Source organism: Oreochromis aureus, linkage group 14 (assembly GCF_013358895.1).
Source record: "Oreochromis aureus strain Israel breed Guangdong linkage group 14, ZZ_aureus, whole genome shotgun sequence".
NCBI classification, from domain to species: Eukaryota; Metazoa; Chordata; class Actinopteri; order Cichliformes; family Cichlidae; genus Oreochromis; species Oreochromis aureus.
In genome coordinates, this window is record NC_052955.1 from 22045045 (window position 1) to 22064264 (window position 19220).

At 40.0% G+C, this 19220-nt stretch overlaps 1 protein-coding gene across 2 annotated transcripts in view; it reads left to right on the plus strand.

The window, feature by feature from the left end:
* Positions 1–12464: 12464 nt before the first annotated feature.
* The window catches only part of zgc:172282 (leucine-rich repeat and fibronectin type III domain-containing protein 1-like protein), a 93327-nt gene continuing 86571 nt past the window's right edge, over positions 12465–19220 (plus strand). For both annotated transcript variants that reach the window (XR_005615528.1, XM_039622541.1), the window contains exon 1: positions 12465–12571. The gene's annotated coding sequence lies outside the window, so the exon portion shown is untranslated. The remainder of the gene's footprint in view (positions 12572–19220) is intronic.

Here is a 19220-nt window from a genome sequence, read left to right on the forward strand (position 1 = left end):
GCATTTAACTCAGATATGATCTACAGCAAGATGTGTCTAAAGTGCGGACTTGAAACTATATACCAGTTTTTAATCCTTATTGACAGTGTGATGGATGGTCAGTAGTTCTAGTCCTCAACTATGAAAATAGATTAAAGCCACAAAATAACCATGCTTCTGTTATCTATGCTGTGGACACATTTTACTGTAAATAACACAGAAGTGTTTCAGATAGTATGATATGCTAATGATTTTGTTGTTAAATAGTTCATTAAAAAGCAAAAATGTGTAGAATTTAGTGTTATGTTTTAGATTGTCTCAAAATATATTTGGGATTCATTGCTTTGTTTAAGGGTGCAATGTGTGTCGGGCGGCGGCCAGGAGCGGAGGCCCTGGCGGACCGATCCCCGGCTGCCAAGACTGGCAATAGGGACATGGAATGTCACCTCTCTGGTGGGGAAGGAGCCTGAGTTAGTGCGTGAGGTTGAGAAGTACCGGCTAGATATAGTCGGGCTCACCTCTACGCATGGCTTGGGCTCTGGAACTAGTCTCCTGGAGAGGGGCTGGACTCTGTCTCAGTCTGGAGTTGCCCCTGGTGAGAGGCGGCGGCTGGGGTGGGTATTCTATCCCCCGGCTTGCTGCCGGTGCGTTGGGGTTTTTCCCAGTGGATGAGAGGGTTTGTTCCCTGCGCCTCAGGGTCGGGGAACGGGTCCTGACTGTCATCTGCGCTTATGCGCCGAGTAGCAGTTCAGAGTACCCAGCCTTCTTAGAGTCCCTGGGGGTGCTGGAAGGTGCCCCACCTGGAGACTCTGTTGTCCTACTGGGAGACTTCAATGCTCACGTGGGTAACGACAGCGAGACCTGGAGGGGCGTGATTGGGAGGAACGGCCTCCCTGATCTGAACCCGAGTGGTGTTTTGTTATTGGACTTCTGTGCAAATCACAGTTTGGCCATAACGAACACCTTGTTCGAACATAAGAGTGTCCATAAGTGCACGTGGCACCAGGATGCTCTAGGCCGCAGGTCGATGATCGATTTTGTAATCGTATCACCAGACTTGCGACCATATGTTCTGGACACTCGGGTAAAGAGAGGGGCTGAGCTGTCAACTGATCACCACCTGGTGGTGAGTTGGATCAGGTGGCGGGGAGGACGCTGGACAGACCCGGTGCACCTAAACGCGTGGTGAGGGTGTGCTGGGAACGTCTAGCAGAGGCCCCAGTCCGCGAGATCTTCAACGCACACCTCCGGCAGAGCTTCAACAACATTCCGAGGGAGACGGGGACATTGAGTCCGAATGGACCATGTTCAGCGTCTCCATTGCCGTTGCTGCATTGAGCTGCGGCCGCAAGGTGGTTGGTGCCTGCCGTGGTGGTAATCCCGAACCAAATGGTGGACACCAGAGGTGAAGGGAGCCACCAGGCTGAAGAAGGAGTCCCATCGGGCTTGGTTAGCCTGTGGGACTCCAGAGGCAGCTGACAGGTATCGACAGGCCAAGCGGAATGCGGCTCGGGCAGTGGCTGAAGCAAAAACTTCGGGTGTGGGAGGAGTTCGGAGGCCATGGAAAAAGACTTTCGGACTGCCTCGAAGAGATTCTGGCAAACCGTCAGGCGTCTCAGGAGGGGAAAGCGGTGCTCTACCTGCACTGTGTATAGTGCTGGCGGTGCGCTGCTGGCGTCGACTGAGAAAATTGTCAGGCGGTGGAAGGAATACTTGAGGACCTCCTTAATCCCACTGACACGTCTTCCGAGGAGGAAGCAGAGTCTGGGGATGAGGGAATGACCCGCCAATTTCTGGGGTCGAGGTCACTGAGGCAGTTAAACAACTCCTCGGTGGCAGAGCCCCTGGTGTTGATGAGGTCCGCCCGAGTTCCTGAAGGCTCTGGACGTTGTAGGGCTGTCCTGGTTGACACGCCTCTACAATGTTGCGTGGAGATCAGGGCAGTACCCTGGACTGGCAGACCGGGGTGGTGGTCCCCATCTTTAAGAGGGGAGACCGGAGGGTGTGTTCCAACTACAGGGGATCACACTCCTCAGCCTCCTGGGAAAGTCTATGCCAGGGTGCTGGAAAGGAGAGTTCGTCCGTTAGTCGAACCTCGGATACAGGAGGAACAATGCGGTTTTCGTCCCTGGTCGCGGAACACTGGACCAGCTCTTTATCCTCTCGAGGATACTTGAGGGTGCATGGGAGTTTGCCCAACCAGTCTACATGTGTTTTGTGGACTTGGAGAAGGCATTCGACCGTGTCCCTCGGGGTGTCCTGTGGGAGGTGTTGCGGGAGTATGGGGTGTCTGGCCCACTGCTACGGGCCATTCGATCCCTATACAACCGTTGTAAGAGTTTGGTTCGCATTGCCGGCAATAAGTCGGACTTGTTTCCGGTGGGTGATGGGCTCCGCCAGGCTGCCCTTTATCACCGATTCTGTTCATAATTTTATGGACAGGATTTCTAGGCGCAGCCAAGTGGCGGAGGGCTTCCACTTCGTGGCCTCAGAATCTCATCTCTGCTTTTTGGATGGATGATGTGGTTCTGATGGCTTCATCGGTGGGGCCTCCAGCTCGCACTGGAACGGTTCGCAGCCGAGTGTGAAGCAGCAGGAATGAGGATCAGCACCTCCAAATCTGAGGCCATGGTTCTCAGCCGGAAAAGGGTGGAGTGCCCACTCCGGGTCGGGGATGAGTTCCTGCCCCAAGTGGAGGAGTTCAAGTATCTCGGGGTCTTGTTCGCGAGTGATGGGAGAAGGGAGCCGGAGATCGACAGACGGATTGGTGCTGCGGCTGCAGTGATGCGGACGCTGCACCGGTCCGTCGTGGTGAAGAGGGAGCTGAGTGTAAAAGCGAAGCTCTCAATTTACCGGTCGATCTACGTCCCGACCCTCACCTATGGCCACGAGCTGTGGGTAGTGACCGAAAGAACGAGATCGCGGATACAAGCGGCAGAAATGAGCTTCCTCCGAAGGGTGGCTGGCCTCTCCCTTAGAGATAGGGTGAGAAGTTCGGCCATCCGGGAGGGGCTCAGAGTAGAGCCGCTGCTCCTCCACATCGAAAGGAGCCAGTTGAGGTGGTTCGGGCATCTGACAAGGATGCCCCTGGGCGCCTCCTGGGTGAGGTGTTCGGGCATGTCCCACCGGGAGGAGGCCCAGGGCAGACCCAGGACGCGCTGGAGAGATTATATCTCTCGGCTGGCCTGGGAACGCATTGGTGTTCCCCGGATGAGCTGGAGGAGGTGGCTGGGGAGAGGGAGGTCTGGGCTTCTCTGCTTAGGCTGCTGCCCCCGCGACCCGACTTCGGATAAAGCGGATGAGGATGGATGGATGGATGCTTTGTTTAAGTTTGATATTGGAACGCACCATTTGCTAGCAGTGGTTGGTGCTGCTCTCCCAAAGTGGATTAGGATTAGGGTTAGCATTAGCACATATGACAACTTAGACCTCAGAGGGTTAAAGAATACTTATTTTCTTATATTGAGGAATAGTGGAAATTGATGCATCAAACAACATTGATGCCTAATCTGGTGCTTTTACTCTATTTCAACAACATGACACAAAGAAAATGGGATTAAAAATACAACATCTCTAAATAACTGTTTGGAGATGCTGTAACAGCAAAGCCAAAGTGACATTATCATGCTCATACTCATACACTGAGCATGATACAAATGTTTTCCAAAATGTAGAAGGTTTATTGTATGTTTTATACTGTAAGGCAGACACAAATTTGAACAGACATAATGCACATTGTCAACTTATCGCTTACTATTTTGTAAGATAAATGTTTGGAGATGTATCTTTGTGGTTATATTATAGGCTGCTGTGTTTAGATAGATCCATCCCTTCCTCCCTTCTAATCTCTAATCCCCTGCACAGCTGGGGCACAGTGTGCTTGTCTGTGTGTGTGTGTGGGTGTGTGTGTGTGTGTCTGAAAGAATGAGGACGTCTTGTTTGATGATATGTTTTTATGCATATATAGGCCATCATTAGCAGTTTATACAAGGCAATAGAAAATTGTTCCGACACCGCCAGAGAAATGGATTTCTAATACTGCCACTATGTGTGGTCTATTACAAAGAGATAAGGAACCAGTCATATTGTTGCAGTTAAGATGTGTACAGAAACACCTGGCAGTTACAAAGTTTAGTTTTTTTGTTGTTTTAATTATCAGAGGCAACTTTTATACTGCATTTCAAAAAATTGAAATTTATGTTACGATTACTTTTTATTATTGTATTTAAAAACTTAAAATTTAGTATATTAATTATTCAATATATGGTATCTGAAATATGTGTTTATTTTGGTCATATATCTCATATAAGTTTCAGCCACATGATTATAAAAAGATAAGAAATTCAGCATTTCACCTTACTAGAATATATAATTTCGCCTGTCAGCCTACGTTAGCACTTATAACCACAGTGGACTGGCATTGGGGATGGCTACTGATTTTATAGTTTTCCAGATGGCAATCCCCAACACCCTCCAAAAGGAGCAGCAACACACAGTGAGTGAAAGGATTGCCATTTCACAGGGTGTTGTATCAATGTGTAATAATTTACTGGAAGAGAAAAGTGTGGTAGAAAAGGTACAGAAGCAATAGAGATGACGCAGCCTATTCAGGAAAGAAGCAATTTAGCTCAATTTAATTCAATTTTATTTGTATAGTGAGAAATCTCAACAACCATCCCCTCAGGGCACTTTGTATTATAAGGTCAAGTCCCTGCAATAACACAGAGAAACCCCCAACAATCATATGACCCCTTCTGAGAAAGCACTTGGAGATAGTAGAAAGGAAAAAAACCCTTTTAACAGGAAGAAACCTCCAGCACAATCAAGCTCAGGGGGGACAGCCATCTGCCATGACCGGCTGGGGTTGAGGGAAGCATGTTCCAATAAATCCAGAGTCAACACAACGACCTACCAGAGCTTCATGTTTCCATGTGCTGATGAGATTTATGGAGATTTCCTTTTTTCAGTAGTATTTAGCACCTCCCCACAGTGCCAAAGCTATTACCAACACCAAGAATACAGACAAGCTGAAGGGCGCCACAACCTGGGCTTCAAAATAAATGGTTTCTACTTGAGCATTCAAAGCACCTTATACAACATGTCTCATTCATACAAACACTTTTTTGTATATCTAAGCGTTGTCTATCTGAAATTCACTACTCGTGTTTCAGCATCGTTCACAGAGATAGTTGGCACACAGACTGGAGGAGCCAGGAATCAAACCAGTGCAATTAGTAGATGACCTGCTCTGCCTCCTGAGCCTCAACCAGCACCTATATCGTTGATCACCTCCATGTCATTCTAAATGGATACAATAAAGTGAAGAATCCTCAACGTATGTTTAGTTACAGTGAAGTTGGACATTTAGCAAAAATTTACATTTCTGCAAATATTTTTTTCCCTTTAATTTTTTGGTTTATCTTACTAATAATTTGAGGTACTGGATTTTGATTTTTCATGAGCGATGAGCCATAATCAACAAAATGAAAACAAAGTATTGACATATTTAATTTTACATGACAAGTATAAATTGGAGCTTTTAAAGGCCATCACAGTGGCAGTAATTTCCAGTGTCTTAGATGAGTTTCACACACCATATTTTCTGCTCCACCAGTCTATTTCATCACTGTCATTCGTCCCCAATGTATGACATGCATTTTATAGTTTTAGCTTAACCACAACCTTACCCGATTTTGCAACAGATGTTGCCTGGTGTGTTAAGGACTGCATTGCAGGATAAATAAATTAGATTTTAGAATTTGGTGCTTAAACTCAAGTGATGCTGTCTGTACACGCTTACTTTAAGCTTACCTTATCAAAACTTAAATGATCTCATGCTTGAGATTATTATTTTCAATCAAATTTAGACTTGATGAACACGAAAGTAGGTGTAATGAGGGCATTTTGAATATTGTCAGTGATTTCTCAAGATAAAAAGAGCATTTGTTGATTAAATGCATGATTAGTAAACCAATGGGAGCCATGGTAGCAGTTTCTCTTCATCTCTTCAGCATTCTGTTTGGTGTTTGTCATTCAGTAGAAGAACTGTCTGCAATTTTATACCTTTATCCTTCCTTTCTTGCTATTTTATCATTATCCTCCATTAGAACTGCAGTCAATAATAACATTTTCTTATTTCCAGCCTTACACACCTTGACAAGTAGATTAGTACCATGTATTTCCCCTAACAATACAAAATTGAACCTAAAGACCCAGGCATTTTCTTTCCACTGTACTGTGATAGCTAGTCTTGATAATACTTTATCCCACCAGCCAAGGCAAAGCAATTGTGTTTTGGGGGACTGACAGCTGATCACAGAGTTTACTTATCCCAGTTGTAATTTATTATTTAAAGACTTAAAATGACACATATTGTTCCACTAATTTCTAATTTCAAAATATGTTTAAATAAACTGTCTAACTTACATGACTTTAAGTGCATTACAGACAAATGATTGGGATTGGAGGAAGAAGAAGAAGTGTTTTTGGCTCAGTTTCATCATGACCAGAGAGAGAGGTTACTCAACAGTTTTTCATTCCTCGATGGATCTCAGTAAATTAGTCCAACATCTTTACCTCTATCTCAACATAATTACCTCGGACCAGTTACTCTGATGTGCAGTCACTAAAATGGCTTAGCAGATGAGACTGTAATGGGACAGAGAGTGAGAGAGGGAGAGAGACAGAAAAACAGATAAGAGTATGCCCATGAATCAGTATCTGTATGGCTGCGTGTTTATGTTGTGTTGGTTGGACTGGAAAGCAGAGCAGATGGGTTTATAATGAGGAAACAGAATGATTCTGATAATGATGACCAGATAATTATACCACATCTGAAGAAGGGAGGAAAGCAGTGGGGGAGTGGAAGTGGTGGTTTAAAAACAGGCTGAAATGGATGAGAGAAAGAAGAGTGCATTTACACAATGAGGGGTTAAGAAGAGATGGATGTGTTTCATGAGAAATGTTAAGAGAGTAGAGCAAAGAAAATGAGATGAAAGCAGGACACTCCATTGATAGAAAGAACGAAATGTCTTTTATTATAGGTTCAAGGTCTGTTAGGGTCCTATTTTAAGTTGAGTAATGCTCACCTCCTCTGTACTGAATACTGAATATGTTTTAGTGCATTTTTTGGTCTTGGAAACCTTTCACAAAAAAATAAATAAAATAATTTATTAATGAATTCAATGCAGGTCCGTAATTAAGCTACTTTAGATGCATACCAGTCAGACCAGTTTCAACTACTAATACTAACACCATCCCAGCTAATCCACCCAATTCATCTGTGAGTCTCAACAAATTATGGAAATTCAATACATTTAAATTATATTCAAAAGCTAGATTATTAGTAGATTGGAACTGTGAAAAGGTTTGATATTCACCAGCTCACCTTCCTGAAAAAGTGGTAACAGAAATATAACACCCATCCTTTTTATGGTCAAAGTAACACATCATTCAATAAAATGTAAAACTGCGTATGTGTGTGTGTATGTGTGAAAAAATATATATTTATATGGAAAAACTGTGTTGGAAGACGTCTGTCATTAGTCATTTACTGTCTCATGAAGGAGTTGATGATTTGCATGGAACGCGGGAGGATTAACCATCGCCTTCAATTAAACTATTTAGCTAACTATACCTACTGTTTCCACTCTGCTCACTTTGCCCTGTTAGACTCTTAACTTTGAGGAAGCGGACATTCTCTTTTTGAGTAAATAAAATATACAGAGTAAATATTGAAACTATCTTTTTGTGAACTTGTGCACTAGTATCATCTGGCTCCAACTTGGAGGTTGGTTAAGAATAAATAAGTGATTTTATGTAATTAGACTCTGTGATTCATTATATTATATAATTGAACAGTTTACTTTGCACCTGCCAAAATCACTTAATAAAATATCCAAACTGTACTTAACATTTAAACTGTAGATATTCCCTTTTTTTTAGTCTTTAACAGTAAACATTAAAGCTTGTATATGAGTATTATTGTTTTAATGATTCTAATAGGTTTTTATACGCCATAGAATTAACAGATCCCTGAGGCGTATTATCCTGGCCAATAAAATAATGGGCATTTTACCAAGTGCAAGGATCAATCAGGGAAAGCTGCTGTTAATGGGTGTGGCTGGTGACTGAACTTAATTAACAGGGCTGCTCAGAGGAGTTGGGTCATCAGAGGTATGGAAACCGGATGTAGGCTGTTAGAGCTATGCGTGTCTCTGTTAAAATGGTTTCCATTTCGTATTAGAGTAAGAGTATTAGGATCTGACCCTTTTGATGGAGAGCTGTTCCAGACTACCTGTGTGGGGGTAACAGAATGATCCAACACAAGCCATCACACATCCAAGCACAAACACATGAACACCTCACAGATGCTAATTTGTATCCTTTCTGCTCTGTACACACACTTTGCTTCTTCCCTATCTCATTCATGATCCTACACACCCAAAACCACACGCATATATATGCACTCCAACTCACTGACAGGTCATTTTACCACCATATAATATAGCTAGTGCAGAGCGCAGATGCTAAATATAGAGGAAAACTAAGCAGAATATCAATGGCTCTCAAGATCATACAAAACAGCCAAGCAGTGATTCAGATAAAACAATAAGGCAGGTGCAAAGCATGAGGCCTAAAGGTCATTCATGGTAAGTTTGAAATAGGTTTATCTTAAAAACTACCATGTAATTGAGTATACGGATAATAAACAATTTCTAATAAACAAAGGGAGGAGTATATTTCCAAATCCGATGTGGAAATGCATCAAGCTATTCAGAATGTAATTTAGAATGTAATGTATCCATGTTAACATTGTATTATAGTGAAACACATGACTCATGTGGGTCTTTTACATTTCAGATAATAGATATTGCTGTTGGTAGGCATCATCATTTATTTTCTGTACTATCTATTTCTAAGTTGGATATTTTTGAATCTTATAATACTATACTCATAATTATAGTAATTAATAACAGTAATTACCCTAAATCTTTGGAACTTAAGACAACTCGGGAAGGAACATATTATACAGTGTTATAGGATCAGGTTGAATTTATTCATCCAGTTAGTGTTATGACCTTCATTTATTGTGTTCTGTTCTCCTCCATTCTCTTTGTATTTGTTTCATCATTCTTTGTTTACTCTAGGCATTTGTACATGAGCACAACTGCACATGCTGTTGAGTTATGATGAGCAAAATAAACACTGCCCTTTGAAAGGTCAGAGAATCTAAATGACGGCATGAAATGAAACTCAATAGATCCAGCCAACATGTTCCTGTTTATTTGAAAAGCAACCACAACATTATGGGAAAATTAAGGGATGAGTGATTGTTTGACAAGATTTGGGGGAATCTGGATTCAAGAATTCCCAAGCCCTTCATTAGTTGTTGATGTCAAGAAACTGCAGTGAGTTTGCACAGTACTGTGTGCAAGGAAGTAAGAGCTACACCTCATCAAAATAAAAAAGGAGCAAATTAAACAACTGAATAGCAGAATTGTGTAATTCAATGGGCTCTACTAATAATTAAATTGATAAGATGAATTAAGTAATTCCACATTACTAATTATAAATACACGCTGGGAAGTTATTACTTTAAGATTGCAGCTTATTTTTTTACCTCCCCTAAGACTCATCACAGTTAACACATTTTCTGGTAGGATTTTTTTTTTCTTTTTTTTGCCTATTAAAATTGGCTACTTTCAAATGAACTGCAGTTTTTTTTTGTAAAGCTGCTCAGCTAAAGCTTGCTATATTTTTTTCTACCTCATTTAAGCGAGTAGCACCAGATGTAAGGGATATCATAATGCAAAGTATCCCCTTGTGTATTATTGTTTTGATTGCTTTGATAGTAGAATCGTTTTTTTTAAAGAAAGCAAAAAAAAAACAAAACAAAAGAAAAAATATGTTTAGCTTAAAAGGCCACATAAAAAAAAGGAGGCAATCCAAAAAGTGTGTGCATGTGTGTGTGTCTGTTTATTTAGCTTTGTGAGGACCAGAAATTGGCATTCTAGCATACTTATGGGGACCAACAGTCACTTGTGAGGACACACACACCTCACGAATTTGAAGGCATTTTTGAAGCTCAGAATGTGTCAGGGTTACATTTAGGTTATGGTTATGTTTAGGGTAAGGTTTGGCATTCTTTTCTGATGGATTTTTGATGGTTAGGGTAAGCAGCTAGGGAAAGCATTATGACTTTTAGATGTCCTCACTAAGTCAGCTAAACAAGAATGTGTGTGTGTCTAGGTGTGTGTGTGTGTGTGTGGGGGGGGGGGGGTTGCTCATGAAATTACATAATTAATACTTTAATTGTGAAACAGCCTTTGTTGTGTGTGCTTGTGTGCAGTCAGGTAAACTGCAACACTGACGTGTTAGTCATGTTGTGTGTACAGAAAAAAACGTATCTTCTATGCTGCTGTTACTCTTTGACATGATGTTTCAAATCTGCATGAAAAAGCTTAGTATGGTATTTTAGCTTTTTGGTCTGCCTTCTTCCATCTGAAGAAAGTCAGGTTGAGTGTCTACAAAATGATCAGCTGTCCCACCGTTGTGTCACATTGCTGTTCCATGTCTTAGTGATGAGATGCCTTTGGGCCTGTGATGTGAGTAATGATTTTCTAATAACCTGCAGCTTGTTAGCTCAGCTGGCTTGGGAACTGACTGCCAAAGTGTCTACGTCCTGTTTGATGTGTGCGTCTGTGTGTTTGTGTACTCTACCAAAACACAGAAGTATGCACTGTCATTTTCAATTTGATAATACTTTGATCAATGTTGGACGAATTGTTAAAAAGTGACATAATTTCTGCATCGCTGCCCACATTTTATGATGCCAAATGTATTTTTAGTTAAAGCATTGAACATTCACATCACGCCCTGACTTCTAGGCTCGTGTTTGCCATGGGCGTAATTGGTAACTTGATGTCGTGTTTAGAAAGCTTTTGGTATAGATTAACTTTGAGATAAGTGGAAAAAATATAGGGTAACAATGAAGGAAGTCCTCCCTCTTATGACATGAAAGAATTTACTGTATATTTAACTCATAATGGCTGAGACACAGTGTGACTGAAGATGCTTGTTAAAGTATATAATAGGTTTACAGAGTAGTCAAAGTAAAGCCGTGGGAGGTTTTATATTTCACATACCCGCATTAGATGGTGGTAGGTTTAGACAGTTAAGCTTCCGACCATGGTTTTTCTCATTTGTACTAAAAAACCGACACATGCAAAAGGTAATCAATATTTTCTATAATGGCAAATGGATTGTCTTTAACTACTGTTGCAGGACGCTTTAGAAAATATTTGAACTGCCTCCCTCTATAGCATGAAGAAAATACTGATATCCAAGTAAAGTTTCAACAGCAATATAGTAGAGCTTCCTGAAAAGGAAACTAGTTTTCTACTTTTTAGCTCTCCAGTTCATAGACTGTGTTAGTCTATACAGTAGTATCAATTAAATATATGCAAGTATTTAATAGATTCCCATTCATGATCCATCAAGGTTTAACCCTACTGACTTGGATCATCCACAGCCCTTTTCCTGTACTGCTACTTGAGAATGACATTTGTAGTATTGATTAAAGGTGCTTTATACAACATTCAGAATCACTGGACTACAGACCAAACAGATACACTGCTGACATCTACCCCATCCCTTTACTGGATTTCTTCTTTGTCCTGCTTATTCCTAATAGACATTACTGAGCTATCGTGACATCAGTATGAGCTTTTTAAAAAAAATTCTTATATAGTGTATAACATTCTAAATACAGGTAAATTAAATGGAGAATAGCACCCGTTTCTCAGTTCGACACATGGTGTGAAGCAGAGAAGACACAAAATGGGAGACAGAGAAGAGATGATCTCTTCAAAGACAGCAGCAGAGACTCTAAACACTGAGATAAAAAAGGCGCTGTTGATTCACTCATGCATACATTGCAAATTCCAAATATGTTTTTGATGTTGTATCAGTGTTTAAAATCTCACATATAAAGCCTGTGAAAAACAATTTGATGGATTACTATAATATGTAGAAAACATATTCATGCTAAGTTTTACTCTGGATTTGGGGATGTGTTGTGATTGCTGATGTTCACAAAAGTTTGCGTGCAGCACATCCCCTTACTGGCTCCTGAATAGCCCTTTAGCTCAGACACAGTTCGGTGTCAGTGTCTGCGGCTACTAAATTAGCCAAAATAGAACAACAAAACTGATGCCAAAAATTACCCCAGTGAAACCAACAACCGATGGCCAATCGCCATTGTGTTTGTCAATTTGCCCCACTGGCATCCTAAAGTGTAATCACGTAGTAATTGCAGATTATAATTAGCAGTTATTCATTCACACTTCTCAGTAACTTACTCAGCTACAATTCTATGAACTAGATGTTTCATAAAGGCTTTATATTGTCACTAATGTCAACTTTGGGGATATCGCTAAAAACATTTGAATTCTAACCTTGTCTTGTTTTTCTATTCTTTTCAACAGGTCTGTGGATCCAGCTTGCTGTTCTGTCTTGCTTTTCTGTCCATCTCCCTGCCACCTCAGTTTATCTTCATGTTGAGTCTTAAAACACAGAACACCAGATAGAGGTAGGCATGGCTTTAACTACAGCTTTAACTGGTATTTGTTGTACTGTAGAGTTTTAAAGTGTGCTAACTGAGGTTGCAAAAGCGGCTCATTTGGGAGCTGTGACACTGTTGTTTTGCTTTAATTACACCTGAAACATACATAAACAGTTATTGCCAATTAACTTTAATAAAACTTTAATGATCCTCTGGGAAATTGGGTAAGTATAGGATATTACATTAGGCTCTAATTGATATCATTAGAATGCACTCACACACACATATACATCCATTTTTGTTAGATTCGCTACTTCCTCATACTTCCAAGTTCAGCAGTAAGTGCAACATGCTGCAAGCCTTGCTTTTCTTATGCATAGTGAATGGGAAAACAAGGCATGTGCCCTTGAGTGCACAAATTCACATGTGGAAGTAAAGTAATTTGTGTGTGTTTGTGTGATAAGAGCAGTGTTTTTTTTACTCCATTTTTCTCTGCCTGTATTGCAGACATATTAGGCACACTGCTTTAGGCAGGCAGACAGCTACGCCAAGCAGGGAGACTGCCCTTGCTGGCCCTGATACAGGATAGAAGGACTATAGATGGATGGATGAAAGATAAATAAGTTATCATTGTAAAACATTTGCAGATGATTAGCTGCCACGTCTGCCTTTATCTAAAATTCAATTATATTTTTAAATTTGATATATTGTGTTTTACTAGGGTATTTGTGCTTAACAGAAGCATAACCTCAGTGTTTATTTATTTGTTTTTGTTTTTAGTAGCAATGATTAAAAACATACTCTGAGCACATAGTCATTCAGTTTCATCCGTCAGATTCCTGTTTGTCAGTTGAAATTCACAAAGGACAGAGAGTTGTCTTTTAAAAGGATACCTTTGAAGTCCCTGAGAGAGATCTATGTATGTCTGGGTTTGTTTGTTTTTTTGTTTTTTTTAACAGAATATTGGTATAGTTACTGTTACGTTTTCCTGTATTTGAGGATGTCTTGTTTTTTTGTCAGAAACCAAGCCAGGAGATTTTTTTAAACTGTCTGGGATTGTTACCAAAGCAGACTTACTGTGGATTTTCTGGAATGGTTTAATCCTTTGGACTGCTAGGGACAAACCAGAAGTTATCAAGACGAACATGACAAGCTATACAGGAAAAGCTATGAAGAAGTAAATATAGACCTATAATTATCCATTCTATATATTGTTCAAATAGGCAGCATTTAGAAAAAAATAAAGGAACACTTTAAACACATCAGATCTGCATATTTGTCGTACATTTTTTATTTATGTTTAATTCATTTTCTTTAGGAAGATAACACTCTTGCAAGGCCATTTACCTTTTTGTATAACAAATTGCTCTACATTATTTTTTTAGTTTTGCATGGTCAGCTAATTTAGATTTTATACACTGAATAAGAATTGTTTATTCAGTATAAAAGAGTCAGCAATTTTGTGTGAATGCAGTAGTTCTATGATGATTAATTTTTATAGATTCATTGTTTAACATCAAAGCCTATAGGGACAAAGTATGCAGATTCAATTCTTTCTTTTGACTTGCAGGTGGTACGAGACATAGAGTCACACAACTTACTTCTTATCTGCCTAATTACTTTTATGAGACACTCTAATTAATGTGTTCTTAAACCATGTGATATCCATACTTTTGGCTATTTTTACTTATTACAAAACAGGTTTAGCTTTTCTCAGTGATCTTTCTTCTTACATCTTAAACACCATAAAGTGCTGTTTGCATCCATTCTTTAAATTACTGGCCATAATTGACTATTGTCTTTAGAAGCAGGCTTGACTCTGCTTGACTACGATTCCATTGAAATCAGTAGCATCTGTCAGTTTGATGGGCCCGTCCATAGCCTGTTGAAAAAGGTTTGAGCTTATAAGGCTCAGAGGCCATTAGCTTCTACTGTGTGTGCATTGTGGATAAACCTGTGGTCTTTAATGAGATACTGATGGTAGACTAGCATGCAATACAAGCTGCACCTGGCACTGCTTTCACTGCTCTGGGATCAGTTTTGAGGTGAACATTGTGGAAAACAGAGCTAGTATTGACAAGTCAGCAAGCACTCATGTTAACAGATAAAGTTTCTCTTACTGACTACTCCTTTAGCAAGCTAGCTAGGAAAGCCTCATTGATGGACAAGGGACACTCCTGCCAGAAGTAAAACAGCTGTAATAATAAAGACACAAATAACATAAAATAAATAATAATAATAGTAAAGGATGACTTGGTGGTAGCCCTACTGTACGACAGACCTGTGATATATACAGGATGCATGATAGGCTCAAGCCCCTGCTGTATGTATGTGACACTTTTAACTACGTGCATGTTCTTTACTCTCAAAATTCCCATGAAAAAGTACATTCACTTTATATTCTCCAAGTTCTCCTACATAAATTGTTTCCTAATGCAAAAGTCATTAAACAGATACTATGGAAAACTCCATACATTTAAAATATGATATAAGGCAAGAGGCTATGCCTGAATTAATGTAATTTTATAAATGCAAGCCCTTATTCTGATAATTAGACCACCAAAATGGGACTTGGACACCTAAATGAGAAAAAAAGAGGCAAATTTATACATAGTTTAAAAGTACAATTATTTTATTGCACAAACCAGGTTTATTTGCATTTTATGAGCAAATATCTTGGGATAAATGATCTTATCTGAGTTTATTCAGCTGTATCATGACACAGCCTCATTTATTTTTTTTTATCTAGAAGTGTGTTAGTCTGTGTGCAAAACTGTGACCTTTACTTGGTGGAGAAGCATGTCTTGCATTTTGTCTTTATCCATACTTGTAGGTATATACAACATCCCTGCAGATATCAGAGCAAAACTTAATAGATTTCCCACCCAGAGACCTTAGATAAATAGAGAATCTAAACATTCTATTGAAGCTGAGAACCATGACAGCCATGTAATTCCCTAAGCTGCCTGTGAAAGCCATAATATTCATATTTCTTCATAGCAATAAAACCATATTACCATATGAAGGCCATAGGATAATATTATTATCAGCCAGCTCTCTGAGTGTCTCTCTCTAGTGGCAAGGATCAGTTCAAAGCACAGCCCAAGGCATGTGTGCATGTGTGTAATAGAAATCATGTGTGCGTGTGTATTTGTATATATGTGTGTGTGTTTGTGTCTGTGACTCAGGGTGTATGTGATCAGTTCCCTGAAGCGACAGCTGCACACCGAGCTCCTGAATGGAGAAAGCGTCTCTGTAATGACTACCAAGTGGCAAGCATGTCTCTCCCCTTTCTTTCTACGTACCATTCCCTGATATTTTGCGTTTACCTTTACCTCTCTCATCAGTGATTGCATGCTGATCAGCTTCCTATCTCCATGTGTCTGATGTCCTCTTTTCTTTTACTCTTTCTGTCTTCTACTCTTTCAATCTTCTCATCTGTGCTTTACTTTTACCTTTTACCTTTCTCCTGTAATAATATTACTCTCCAATCACCATAATCCCTAAATTAGAACTGCTTGATACTGCTATCTGCAAATTGAGACACATCTTTCGCCGCCAAACTTGTATAATACCTTAAAAAAGCAGACGGAAGAGGATGAGGAAATAAGGATAAGAACAAGGACAGGAAGGAGCAGATTGAAGAAAGCATGAGAGGAAGCACGAAATGAAAAAAAGAGTAAAAGAAAACAGATATATGGTAGATGATAGATAAAACCGTATATCACTCTTTTTTCACTCAAAGGCCACGATATAAGAAACCTGCATTTTCATCCACAGGGAAATAGATAGATGATTGTCTTTGTCATAGTTTGTGACTTTAGCTAAATCTTGATCTTGCAGTTAGCTCTTTCCAAGTTGATAATTAATTTAGCAATGAGCATTTTCTAAAGAAACAAAAGATAATGTAGTCTAATAATGTCTTTTCCAGACAATGAACTCCCAGTCTGTCCATGTTGTAATCTGGGATCTTCCTTTCAGCATTTTGGTATCCAGTCCAGTATACTATTCATTATAGCAATAATATATGGTAATCCATTTATATTTTTAGCTTGGGCTCCTGATTGTGACTGAATTCTTGTGGTTGATAGTTCACATATTTATATATTTGTTCTGGTTATAAATGAAACACTAAGGAACTAGGGAGGTGTGGCTTCTGTGACCATTAGTTTTGGTTTAAAGATGCTGGTGATTAGTACAAAATCCAGTAACTCTAAATTTTGGTTATTTCACTTTTCATAGGTCTCCAGTTTTGCTCCTTTCAATATGGCTGTCCCTGTTCTAATGTCAAATTGCTTATACACTTTGTATTCCCTAAACCTGTTGGCTCTGTCAGAAGTCATGTTAATGTTGTTTCTGTCTTTTGCTATTGCATGATTAGCTTTCGAGTATGCTTTTCATAGCAATGAAATTAGGGAGTAAGGGTAGAAATGACTCTGGGCAGAAGGAGATGAGAGAGAAATTTCGAAATAATAAAATTTCACATTTTTAGTTTGTCAAAGCTACTGTGGCTCATTATTACAAGCCCCACTCCACCAGAAAATCCAAAGTAAGAAAAAAAAGTTAATGACATATGCAGCCACATTGTCCAGTGTTTGAGTCTACACAGTGGACACTGTTCCTTAGCATAACGGTAAGTAAAAGTATAATAACTTAAATGTCCACCCATCCATTCGCTTCCGCTTATCCTTTCCAGGGTCACGGGGGGTGCTGGAGCCTATCCCAGCTGTCATAGGGCGAGAGGCGGGGTACACCCTGGACAGGTCGCCAGTCTGTCACAGGGCTACACAGAGACAGTCAACCATTCACGCTCACATTCACACCTATGGGCAATTTGGATTAATCAATTAACCTATCCCCACAAACTGCATGCTTGTGGATGGTGGGAGGAAGCCGGAGTACCCACGCAAACACAGGGAGAACATGCAAACTCCACACAGAAAGACCATAGCCTGATGGTGGAATTGAACTCAGAACGTTCTTGCTGTGTGGCAACAGTGCTGCCATAAGTTAAAAAATGTGAATTAGAAAATTTTAATTAAATTAAATTACAAGTTAAAGTTGAGAATTATTAAGTAAGTAATTAAAGAATAGAGTAACACAGTGCTATTGGTGTTAAGCAGGTATAAAACTGCTATACTCCTTTAGTCTGTGTGTGTGTGTGTGTGTGTGTGTGTGTGTGTGTGTGTGTGTGTGTGTGTGTGTGTGTGTGTGTGTTTGTATGGTTAGTATTACAATAAACCAGATGCTATGGTAGTATTACAGCACAACAAGCACTGATGCACTGTCCCGGCAGCCACAACCACCTCATTACATATCGTGCTGACAGGAGAGAACAGAATGTTACAAAGGAGTGTCCAAGAACCATGCAGAGAAAAAAAGAGAGGAAAAAACCCCAAAAGAAAAAAAAACAGAGGATGACTATCACATGATGAGAAAAAGAGTTTAAAAAAATGAAAAGTTAAAAGAAATAAGGACTCATGTAACCAACAGGACTCATGTAACCAAAAAGCCATTAGCAAGTGTCTGTTACTTTCCCCAGCTCAGATTTGTGAAAGACATCTGTGTGTGTTTGTGTGTGTGTACTTGTGTGTGTGTGTGTCTGTGTGTGTGTGTGTGTCTGAAAGTAGAGGTTGGCCAGGACGACTTTGTTTCATCACCTGTCATCAGGGGATGACTTTAACCACTCACATTCAGTCATGTTGCATCAGCCACACAGACCAAGAGAACAGTTGGCAACCCCAAAATGTGTATACCCAGACCAGCTCAGTAGTTGTTGCTAGACGTTGCTGCCTGATGTTGGGCGAAATCAGTTTACATCAAAGATGATGAGTTGTCTGCAAACACTCAACATTTACTTAATACTTTCGGAAACTATAGTGACAGTTGGAAAAAGTGAGAAAACCACTTTTAAATTAGAAGTTGTGCATTTAACTCCAACCACCCCATTTCCAAAGTCAACATCTTTATACCAGGGTCTCATCACAGGGCCTCAGACCACTCTCTAGGCTTGTGTGACTGAGGCCTAATGGGTTAGAAAGAAGTCAATCCCGTCCCTTTTGAGACCATAATTAAAAAAAGAATGTATGTATTTTTTAATGTTGCATAGATGGAGGGATGGATGCATTTAGTTAAGACAGAAAAAAAACTATTCAGACTTGTTTGATTATGAAGTCTTTACATTTCATGAACAAACGGTTAGATAAAGGAAATTCATCTAAAGCATCTAATTGAGAAATAACATCTGACAATGGAGCTTTTCGATGAAACTACATTCCCTGCACTTGATAAAACCTTGGGCTTTAGTGACAAAGAAAAGGAGGTGATCAGGAATGCCTCAGTCTTGCCACAACATAACACAGCAACCTGTGTTGGTTTTCAGAAAGATCATTTTGAATGTGCTGTACGGCTGTATTTGTAGCTTGGAGTCATGTGGTATATTTAACTTGCACAGTGCAGGGATTATATGTATCATCATAGTCACTGTTCCCAGGGGGGCATTTGCTTTCAACATATCCGGTACTTTGACAGATTTGAATTACCTGTCAGAGGACAGGTGTGTTACCTTTGAAGAGACAGTTCATCTCAGCCAACTGAAATTCTTTCAGTTCTATAAATTACTACATATTTCTTAAAGCGTATTAAACTGAAGTTAAGACCCTCTTACTGAACTCAT